Genomic DNA, 7,907 nt, shown 5'->3' with positions numbered 1-7,907 from the left:
CATCAATTTACCATCCAGCAGACCAATCATCAATGGCATCAGATCAATAACAGAGCAAATCTCTGAGTACATCGATCACCAACTACAACCATTAGCTACATCTTTATCTTCATACATCAGAGACACTACTCATATTATACAACAAACAGAAACCATACCATGGAACAAGAATTATTGGCTCATAACAATGGACGTCGCTTCACTTTACACAAGTATACTTCACGATAAAGGACTCACCACAACCGAATACTTTCTCAAAACAAGATCTATTTCATTTAATGACCAAAACAACGTTTCTGGAGATGCTACAGTTCACTTTACAAAATAATGTGTTCACGTTCAACCAACAACTATTTAGACAAACCCAGGGAACAGCCATGGGTGCAAAATATGCCCCATACTAGGCAAATCTTTATATGGGTAATTTTGAACTCGAACATGCGTGGCAACATCCATCCTTCACTCAAATGAACAATATTATATTTTGGGCTTGCTTCATCGACAATATTATTTTGATCTGGAATGGTTCACTACAACTTTTTCTGGACTACTTACAGTACTTAAACAACAACACCTACAATCTCTGACTTGCAACAGAATACAGTCAAAAAAGCATAGATTTTCTGGACGTCACCCTGTATATCCACAACAACATGATACACACAACATTGTACACCAAACCAACCTCAATCAACAGCTTGCTCCATGCGTCAAGCAATGTAATCCGGAACATCCCCTTTGGTGAGATGTTGAGAGTCAAAAGAAATTGCACACAGGATGAAGAATTCACCAAACATGTAACCAAAACAATGACCAACTTCAAAGAAAGAGGCTATCACACAGATCTGGTCAATAAAAGTTATCTTAAAATGTTCACAAGACCAAGACAGGCACTCTTACAAGTGGGAAACAAAAAGAGAAACAAAAATAGTGCAAAAGCAGAGCGAAAAACCAACTTTGTAACAACATACAGTTCAAACAACAATTTTATATTTTTAAACATGTTTTTATTATTTTCATATACAACATCAACACATTAAACATCCCTCTCCCACCTCCTCCAAACCTCCCCCGGAAGATTGGGTCTCAATCAATGTTGTTTCGGGAAAGGATTTTACGTGCTGTAAATGTCTGCAACTTTAATATTATGTGGGCACCATTGTTCCATGTAGTCTGACTTTAAGTATTCCAGCACTGCCCCCCATTCCTTCGTGAAGGAGTTCTTTTGATCCTGAAGATGGTGCATTATCTTTTCCATGGTCATTTGCGACCACACTTTTTGCAACCAGGTGAATACCAATGGAGGGTCTCGTTTTTTCCAGTTTTGGGCTATGGCTATGGCTGGAACATTTCTCCTATTTTCCTGAACCCTGCTGCTTCCCATTTTTCAAAGCTCCCTGGTTCTAGTGCCGGGGGGAACTGCGGATTCCGACAGATAGGTGTAAAGGGGGCCAGTGGGGTGGTCATGATTCCCTTCTTGGTTTGTTCGTCCCAGGCGTTAAGGGTGGTTCTCATGATTTCGCTTATTTTGAGATTTGGATGTCTGTATTGTTTGTGTTTCCACAGCAGATCCTCCAGGGGGGTCCTAGCCACCGCCCTATCTTGTAGTACTCATATTGTTCTCTGGTCTTCCCCCAGCCATTCCTTCAGGACCCATAGTTGTGCTGCTTGATAATATTATTTAAAATGTGGAAGTGAAAGACCTCCTACCTTAGTTGGAGCTGTTAAGATAGCCCTGGCTACCCTTGGGGGTTTCCTATTCCATACGTGTGCCGATATGGCCTTGGACAGAGCTGTAAAAAAGGAGTCTGGGACTGTTACAGGGAGGGCGTGAAAGTAATAGAGCACCCTGGGGAGAATGTTCATTTTAACTGATTGGATTCTGCCCCACCATGATACCCTGAGTGGGCACCATCTATCTAAGTCTCTCCTTACTTTTGCTAGTAATTGTGGGTCGTTGTTTTTATATATCTGATCTACCTTCCGTGCGAGAGTCACCCACAGGTACTTAATGCCCCCCTCTGCCACTTTTAGCCCATGAGTGCCCGCCTCTTTCTCAAGTGTCCCCTTATCTCCCTCCAGTAGCATGATCTCTGATTTTTTCCTATTGATTTTTAGGCCTGAGATCCCCCCAAATTCCTCAAGTTCTTTTAGAATGTGTGGTAGTGAATACCCTGGGTCTTCCAGTGCCAGCAGCATGTCGTCTGCGTATGCGATAATTTTATGCTGTCTGCCCGCCATCTCTATCCCCCTTAACCCCTCCGTCTCCCTGATTTTAATTAAAAGAGGCTCCAGAAATATGGCATACAGGAGCGGGGAGAGTGGGCATCCCTGTTTCGTACCTCTATATATCTCCACCCTATCCAACACTTCCCCGTTAACTGCGATTCTTATCGATGGAGATTTATAGTTAGCTCTGACCATTTTTATATAGTGGTCTCCAAAACCCATGTGCTTCAATGTTTTAAATAGGATGGACCACTCTACCCGGTCGAAGGCCTTCTCGGCGTCTAGGGAGAGCAGTGCTGCTGGTGTATGAGTAATGCTATTTTTTCGACCAGGTGGATAATTCTTCTGAGGTTATCATGTGTTTGTCTGCCTGGGATGAAGCCTGATTGATCTCTGTCTATTAGGATCGGTAGGAGGGGGGATAATCTGGCCGCCAGTATCCTGGTATAGATTTTCGCGTCAAGATTTATCAGGGCTATTGGGTGGTACGAGCCCGGGAGAGTAGGGTCTTTGCCGGCTTTATGGAATACTAAGACTTCTGCTTCATTCATTGATGGTGTTATGTTTCCGGTGTCCTTGAATGTATTAAGCAGCCTTGTCAGGACTGGGGCTAGTATGTCTCTGTACTTTTTGTAAAGGGGGGCCGTAAAGCCGTCTGGGCCTGGTGCCTTGTTGGTTGGGAGGTCTTCTTCAACTGTAATCCTAGAGTCCAGTATTTTTTTGTCCTCCTCTGAGATTGTTGTGATGTGTAGAGATTGTAGGAACCTGTCTTGCCGCTCCTCATTCGGGTGTTCTGTCGAGTAAAGATCCTGATAGAATGCCCTGAAGTCCTCCCCTATGTCCCTGTTGCAGGTTTGTGTCTTTCGTGCGTATCTTTGACGTTCAGAATTGCCATTGATTTTTGTTTCTCTCTAGGCTGTCTTGCTAGGAATTTGTCTGCCTTGTTAGCCTTGTTATAGTATCATTGCTTCAGGTAGAGTAGTGACTTCTCTGCTTTCTTGTTGCGCAGCATATCTAGCTGTCCTTGCACGTGTTTCAATGCTTTCTTAAGACTTCTTGTGGAATGTGCTACCAACTCTCCTTGAATGTCTGTTATTTTTATTTCTAGCGTTCTCTCCCATTCGTAATGTTGCTTGTCTTTAGTGGCCTTTAGAGCTATGATGTAGCCCCGGATTACTGCCTTGAAGGCCTCCCAGATGGTTCCCAGCGGCACTTCCCCATTGTCATTTTGGTCGAAGTATTCTTTGATTTTGTCACCGACTGCCTCGCCCAAGACCTGGTCCGTTAGAATGTCTGGTGGTAGTTTCCATTTCCAAAGGCCTCTTCCCCTAACTGGCATCTGAATGTCTAACCAGAGGGGGGCATTATCTGAAAGAGCAATAGAGCCCATATCTATCCCCTGAATCATCCCAATCAGTCCCACTGACACCCAGAAATAGTCTATTCTCGACATAGTGTTATGCACATGCGAGTAGTACGTGAATCCATTTGCTTGCCCCTTCTTTACCCTCCAGACATCCTGCAGTGCCAGTTGTTCCATCATTAGTCTAAGTTGTTTTGAGGGAGCCCGCTGACTTTGGTTCCCCCCTGAACTTCTATCCAGTTTAGGTATCCAGGCCAGGTTTAGATCCCCCCCCAATATAATCTCTCCCTTTGCAAATCCTTCTAGTTTCCCTAGCGTATCCTGAAGAAACCCATCCTGCCCAGAGTTCGTGGAGTAAATTGCCACCAGAGTGAGCCGGAGACCCTCTATCGTGCAGTTGGCAAAAGCATATCTCCCTTCCCTGTCTACCTGTGTATCTATGAGGGTGGCCCCCTGTCCCCTCTTAACTGCAATCATCACACCTGCTCTTTTTTCACCCGCATTCGCCTGAGCCCATATCGAGTACCCTCTCAGGTGTATCTTCTTTCTGTCGTGGACCTTTATATGCATCTCCTGGAGGAGCAATATGTTCGCCTTTTCCCTGTTAACCAAAGCTTCCAGTTTCTTCCTCTTCACCGGCGAGTTCAGCCCCCTTACATTCTGTGAGAATATTCTAAGGTTACCCATCTCGTCTTGTCCATAGTTTTGAATACTTTCCCTCAATCTGTATTCCCTTCCCTCTTCCGGAATTCCCCCCGCTCCCTCCCAAACTTCCCCACCTTCCCCACAACCATTAACTGCAACTCAACTTTGATCCCGAGGAGGGCCCAGGCTCCTAGGGTTGCTAGGGCGTTGCGCCTATCGCACCTTGCCCTCACTGTACTCGGGATGAACTTTGCGGGGAGTCCTAAACCCCGCTTCTTCCTCAGACCTGGGGTGTGTCTGTTCCGGGTCCCCGGCCAGGCCGCCAGCTATTTGGTATTTCGTCAAACCTTTTATTTTACTTCTCCCGCCTTCACTGAACTGAGAGCGAGCTGCTGGTTTTTCTTGGTATTTTTCTTATTTTGCTCCTTCTCCCCCGAGGGGGTGCCCGACCCCCCGCTGCCATTATGTTTCTTTCTTTGCTGCACCACATCCCATCCTCTTAGCCTTTTCTGTGGGTCCCCCATTGTCCTGGCCCCTCTTCTGTCATCTTCCTCCTCTTGCAGGCCCAGTATGTGTAGGCCTTCCTCTCTGGTGGTCACTCGTCTCTGTTTACCTTCCCATTCAAACAACAGGCCAAATGGGAACGTCCACTTGTATCTTATTTCTTTTGCCACCAATTCTTTCACCAGTGGGGCCATCTCCCTTCTTTTTAAGAGTGTCGCTGAGGCTAAGTCTTGGTATAATTGGATTTCCACCCCATTCATTCTTATGTGGTCTAGCTGCCTCGCTCTCCTTAGGATCAGCTCTTTTGTGGATATGACGAGAGGGCTGCTAGGACATCCCTAGGTCTCTCCCCTGGGGCGCATGTCCTTTTTGGGCCCACTCTATGGACTCTATCCATCCCAATGCACTCCGCTTCCTGCTCCTCCATTATGTTTCTGAAGACTTCTTGCACCGCTCTTTTTAGGTCTTTATCTGCCACCGACTCTGCCATGTATTTAATGCGGATATTGGATCTGCGGGATCGGTTTTCTAGATCTTCACATTGAATATCAAGGTTATGGGTTAGCCGTACCAGCTGTTCCTGTGTTTCGCTGCTCTGATTTGGTTCCTCTTCTACATTTTGGACAATTCTTTCCAGTGTATCTGTCCTTTCCTGTAGCTTGGCCACCTCTATATTGAGCTCTTGGACAGCCTGCTTCATTTCATTCTTCATCGAGGTAAATTGCTCATGTACCGTGGCCATAAATTTATCCTGTAGCTCCACAAACCAGGCCCACATGTCGTCTTTTGTCAGTGGCGAGGTGCTCTGGGTTCCTGATATGGTGGTGGGTGTGGGGTCCTCCCCTACTTTTTCCTTCATATTCACCTGAGCCTCTGTGGACCATATTTGAAGCAGATTTGAATCCTGCCTAGAAGGCTGTGCCACAGTTTGTGATGAGCCCCCTTTCCCTTTGGCCCTTGACATCTTTGACCTTTTGTGGGGGTCCTAGTGTGGTTCTAGATGGCCCCCCGTAGCTTGCGGTGGGGGTGTTTTGAAATTTCCCTGTGGTATCTGGGGATATGTCCCCTGCCTTTGCTGTGCCTGTCAGCACTCCCTTCTGACCTCTGTGGGTAGGTTCGGCTCTGCGAGGTGCGTTGCTGGTGCTCCTGTGCCCATCCAGAGTATGCCGGGCTAGTGTAGTCCGATTGGGGACATGTGCCCCTTCCCCCGGCGCCTCTGCCCCCCCCTGCCTCTTCCGTGTTATGCTGACAATAGGATTGGGTTCTGAAGGGCGGGGGGAGGAGGGGGCCCGAGGGCCTCCGTTTGCCTAGTGCATTTTTCGCCTATGCCAGGCCCCAGGGTGCGGCGCAGAGTGGAGAAGCACACATGGAGGCCCCCTCACCTTAGACACCTGGGTTCCCGGTCGCCATATCTCCTCCTCAGACAGTGCTTTTCCTTCGCGGGTCGGCCAGCAAAGCGCCCGCCCGATGCGTAGCCGGTCGCTCGCTGCCACCTCGGGGGAAGCCGGCCGGCTGGCTGGAGTGATCCCGTGGGGGTCCGGATGGGTATTCCTGTCCTCCGGCTCCTCACCGCCTGGCTGCACGATGGATCCTGTCCCCCTCGCCCAGAGGGGAGGGTCTCTCTCACACCGCCGAGTCCGCCGATTCCACTCCCGAGGGGTAGGTGGCAATCAGCTCCTCGGCACCAGACAATCAGGTTTCAGGCCTAACCACAGCACTGAAACAGCTCTCTTGGACCTCAAAATCCAGATGGATGCCATCAGAGATTCAGGGAAACTTTGCATTCTTCTGCTGTTGGACCTCTCAGCCGCGTTCGACCTGGTGGACCACGACAAACTCTGCAACTCACTTCCCCGCGAGTTTAACTTTTCCAGGGCAGCAACTGCTTGGGTGAAATCCTTCTTAACCGACCGCACCTCCAGAGTGTCCATAGCCAAAGAAGCAGCCAACCCCATCCCAGTCCCCATAGGAGTACCCCAAGGCTCTTGCCTTTCTCCCACGCTGTACAATGCATACACCAAGCTCCTGTTCTCAGCACTTGACGAAATGGGTGTCATATACACAAATTTTGCGGATGACACCCAGATCCTTATACCACTTACAGGCAACTATGACCAGGACACACTAACAATCAATAAAATGTACGTCATCATACAAAACTGGATGGCATTAAACAGCCTATGTCTTAACGATGAGAAGACAGAAGTCCTCATCGTAGGATCTCCAGCCAAAATAGCAACCCTTCAGCCAGAATATTCAATCATCAATATCGACGGTACCAATATTCCAGTGTCAAAGCAAGTAAAAACACTTGGCGTGTACATCGATGCCAGCCTGACCATGACTAAACAGATCAATGTACTTTCCTCCTCCAAGGCCTACACCTCTAAATTAATTGCGCTCAGCCGACAATTTCTGACACCAGCAAATTGCCTCATCCTAGCCAGAGCACTGGTCCTATCGAAATTGGATTACTGTAATGTATTACTACTGGGCACCTCTAACACCAAATTAGCCAAAATGCAACTTTTGCAAAATAAAGTCCTGAGGGCAGCTCTAGGCATAAAAAAAATCAGACAATATATCCAAGATTAGGAAAAATGCCCACTGGCTCCCCATCAAAGCCCGAATTATCTTCAAAACATTATGCATCACCCACAAATGCCTTACCAAAAAAGGACCTATCTACCTCAATAACACTCTGCATCCCAAATCCGACATGAGGCTACTTAGATCCAATATTAACACAAGGTACTAGTATGTATGTAGGTTGGCCTATAGGAAGGTGTGAATGAATTAAGGTCCTACCCCTGGTCCAAACCTAAGTACCCCTTTGGGGTAATAGCATCTACATATAATTAGTATCCATCATAGTACAACACATCAAGGATAGTCATGCAAATTATTGTAAGTTAAAGACAAAACTTTATGTGCAAACATCCATACAAATACAATCAATAAAACATTTACAAGGTTACATACATATGAAAAACAATCCTTCTTAGTATGAATCAGAATGCAAAATTGCTAAACAGAAATCATGAATGTTAGATAAAAAAAGAAAGAAGGAAAAATGGAAAAATCAATGAGACATAAACCAAAATAAGGAAATATTTCTCCCAATGTAGAAACATCAACACTGGAAAAAGGTAACAAATACTTTTTT

This window comes from Ambystoma mexicanum, chromosome 7q (genome assembly GCF_040938575.1).
Source record: "Ambystoma mexicanum isolate Mex_15411 chromosome 7q, UKY_AmexF1_1, whole genome shotgun sequence".
Taxonomy (NCBI): domain Eukaryota; kingdom Metazoa; phylum Chordata; class Amphibia; order Caudata; family Ambystomatidae; genus Ambystoma; species Ambystoma mexicanum.
This window is presented reverse-complemented; position numbering follows the sequence as displayed.